The sequence below is a fragment of the Limulus polyphemus genome, unplaced genomic scaffold (genome assembly GCF_000517525.1).
Source record: "Limulus polyphemus unplaced genomic scaffold, Limulus_polyphemus-2.1.2 Scaffold2883, whole genome shotgun sequence".
NCBI lineage: Eukaryota > Metazoa > Arthropoda > Merostomata > Xiphosura > Limulidae > Limulus > Limulus polyphemus.
In genome coordinates, this window is record NW_013668493.1 from 127,812 (window position 1) to 131,780 (window position 3,969).

At 36.1% G+C, this 3,969-nt stretch overlaps 1 protein-coding gene across 1 annotated transcript in view; it reads right to left on the bottom strand.

Moving 5' to 3' along the window:
• The window catches only part of LOC111087947, a 35,350-nt gene extending 33,494 nt beyond the window's left edge, over nucleotides 1–1,856 (bottom strand). The window contains exon 1 of the mRNA XM_022396434.1: nucleotides 1,834–1,856. The gene's annotated coding sequence lies outside the window, so the exon portion shown is untranslated. The remainder of the gene's footprint in view (nucleotides 1–1,833) is intronic.
• Nucleotides 1,857–3,969: the final 2,113 nt, after the last annotated feature.

Below are 3,969 nucleotides of genomic sequence, written 5' to 3' on the forward strand. Positions count from 1 at the left end.
TCCGACATTTTCGGTGGGATTTAAATCTGGAGAGTTCCCAATCCACATTCCACCACTTTTTCACGAACCACTCTTTCAAACTCAACAGTTCTGAAACTTTTGAGACATTAATCGGATATTTCAATTCTGGGATTGCGATGTGTCGATTGGAAGACTTGAATTCTTGGAGCATGTCTGCGACTAGTTTCTGAACCATCCCAAAGGCAGCACGTGCGACACGAATCCGAGTTCTAGTGAGCACCACGATTCAAAAGTTGTCGCAAAAAATGAAATTCGGATAGTCAAACACCCACGAGTACGTTGAAATTACGTTTTCTTACGAGTTATAATATTCGCGGTCCTACAAAGTTCGTCTTTACTTCGGGGGGGGGGGGGATTTACTGATGATTCAAGTCTGAACTGATAGAATTTTTAGTTTAAGATATTAATTAGATCTTCCACCTTAATGATTAAAAAATAATAATAATTATTATGGTCAGTGGCAAGTTTACGGACTTACTTTAAATCCGGGATTCGATTCCGCGTGGTGTCCAGAGCACAGGTAGCTTATAGTGTAGCTATAAATCAACAAACAATCGTTAGTTTTAGAATCTTCGTGCAAACCTAAGAAAGAACTATCTGTGAATACCGTCTCTAGCTTTCAACTGACAGACTAGAGGGAAAAAAGTTGTCAACAGCCCCTCCCTCCACCCCCACAGGCATCTCTTGTCTAACCAAATATTAGGATTTCACAGTCACTTTTATAGCACACCCATAGATCCCAAGTACGATGAGTTTTGTTTTAAAGAAGCAACGGGACACGAACCTTGGTTCCTTGGATTCACAGTTCTAACACTAACAGCTATCTCAATCCCGGTCCATTTTTAAGAATTAAAAAATAAAATGTTCACATTCCATTCAGCCGATAACATAGCGGCCCATAGAATGGATCAGAGTCCTCCCCTCTCAAAGTACAAACTCTTAGCTAATAGCTTGACCGATTTAAGATCTAATTACAATTTTGGATTTAGGTCAAACCCTTTAGATTGATGTATTGACCACGCCCAAGGTCTCATAGGTTAACTTACTCTAATCCTGCCTAAAGGACTTTCAATTTGAGGGTAGGCTGGTACAAGTCCTGATGAGTAATAAAATTGAACCGCTTGGTATTATTAGCGCCCATAAAAGTCGCGTATAAAAAAAGAAGGAAGAAAAATAAAAAGAAGTGTCAGATTAATCTACTATAACCATACCCAAAAGAATTAAATGCCGCAGCTATTGTGGGTTCCCTATTTATTTATTTTTTTACATTTCTTACGTTTTACCACTTTTTATACATTTCTCAAAAGAAATGCATTGATTTTAGCGTATTGTTTAAGTACTATAACTTTGTGCTATTTTCGTTATTTATGCTATTTATGATGTATTATATAACATTAGGAATACCAACAATTTTTACCGAAGAGATAATTTTCTCATTTTAGTTATACCCCCCTCTCATACATACATACATACCCTCGGTAAAAACAAATATCTGCACAAAATCGAACCTAAAGAAACTGTTCCCTAAAAGTTCTTCAAACTGTTCAACAGAACGCTCGGACGTTTCAAATACATGTTGAATATGAACTACACCATTATTACAAACATACACCATTTAAGAATTAAAACGATTTTCTAAAGTCGTTAGTTATCAAGATTGTCGTTTGTTTGTCGTTAAATACACAATATGATATTTTCGCTATACCTACCACTGGTACATCGAGAGTTAATATTTCTCGATTTCATATCTTTATTATAATGATAATATATATCATTTTTATACCTTATATATAAAAGTTTTATATTACTTACCTTAGTCTGCCAACCGAGAGGTTTGGAACTACGAGAAGAAGTGGAAGTTGTTCAGGTCTTCACTTTATATCTTATTGAATTATAGGTGGCGCTTGACTCTCCGACGACATGCGTACAAGTAGAAGTTCAATTGATTAATTCAATATACTTCACTGAAGACTTAAATTAAATATATTAAAAAAAAATTAGTGGGCGGAGTTTATTGTTCTCACCATGAAAAGATGGAGTTTTTTTTGTTAATTCATTTTAATTTGTCGATTGAACTGTTCAAGGCGAGGGATGGTTTTAATATTGCAATGATGAATTCCGGTGTTCGATTCCCGCAGATATTCCATTGTGTAGATTTGTACTAAAACAATCACAACAACTGTTTAAAATATGAATAACCATGAAAATTGTGCGTAAGTGACTGAATTCGGCATTTCCAGTGGGTTTGATTTTGACTGTAAAGCATTTTGAATACATTTTTCTGAATTATTTATCCACCAAATAACTTATGGGTCGCCCCCCCCCCAGTGGCACAGCGGTATGTCTGAGGACTTAAAATCCTAGAAACCGGATTTCGATACCCGTGGTGGGCAGAGCACAGATAGCCCATTGTGTAGCTTTGTGTTTAACTAAAAACAAATAAAAAAACAAAAACATATGGGTCTATATATTTCTTGGGTACTTATCCAACAAATAACTTGTGGGTCTCCAATAACCCCACTTATTACAGCCGGGGAGAGGGGGTGATGACGTATTTTGTATAGAAAATGCGTGATTTTCACCCATTAGTTTCTCTCAGTTATTTACGGTGAGTACTGGAACGTAACATTTCTTAATATAATGTAATACGTGAATCTGACCGGTGGAGAACGGTGTGAAAACAGACCGGTGATTTTTTAGGGTGAAAATACAAATAGTGGCAAAAAATAATATAATTATACACTTCTTAGTTAGTGTCTGCCACAAAAATGGAAAAAAAAATACAGTGAATGAATGAGGGAAGAATCTGGGAAGAGAAAAGTATGGTAAAAGATAACCAGAGTTAGATGGTAACATGAGCTTGGAGTACCCTAAAGCGAAGTGTCGTGTACTTGTTTATTGTATTTTCCACACTTCCGTAAATGAAATTCTACAACTTTAGATAACACATACTAAAGCAGATAACATCAAAAGCCTCACTGTACGAGCTGACTGTCGTGCGTTTGGTCTGAGTAAATAACGAATCAGTTGGAATGGATTTTACTTGAAGAGATAACGTTCAGTACTCTAAATATTGGTTCGCTATGCACACACACACACACACACACACATGGGTGTGTCTTAAAAGAAAAAGGCTGTAAAACTCTAGTAAAAGCTACGTTTCGTTCAGATGTTTTGGGTTTGTTCTTTTGATACAACTCGTGTCTTATGTGTGGATGAAGGAAATAATGCAATTGGTCACTATAAAATACCATATTTATGTTTTTCTTTAACATATGTTCATTTCGAAGGCAAATGTTATTTTAAGAAGATTAACCGAATGTGCATGGGGTTGTTCCTTATACTATAACTCCAAATTTACTGCGTTTATCTACATTAAATGAGGCAAGCGTTTAGTAAGCTATACGAGTCTGTTGTACAGAACAAAAAAATGGCGGCAAACAAAAGTATTTGTTCTCTAGATATGTCTGTGAATTGATGATGTCAGTCTGACTCTGACAAGTCGGAGTGCAGGATGGTGTTCATGTGATGAATAAAAATGGTTTTGTCCATCGTACAGTTTGTGATCTTTAGAGCCTCCAAAATGTATATTTAAAGTGTTTTCGGTCTCCCTGTACACTGTATATGGTATTTACTCTCCTCTACCTCTAACTGTTGCTAAATCAGTGATGTAAAGAAAAATGAACATCACACATCAAATACACAATAACGTGTTGAATGGCTCCATGTAAAACGTCGTACATATAGGGTTAAAGCCGCGTCTTTAATGTTATTCTGTTCAACAGCATATCGCGGATCGAGCCTTAAACTTCTTTAGTTGCAGCCCAGCACATTAAAACAAAGACTACGTCCGGCCTAAATCAAAAGAAATGTGTTAGGATCTTATCAAAAACTACGGTTATTATATCATTGTGGTTTGTTTGTTTGTTTTGGAATTTCGCGCAAAGC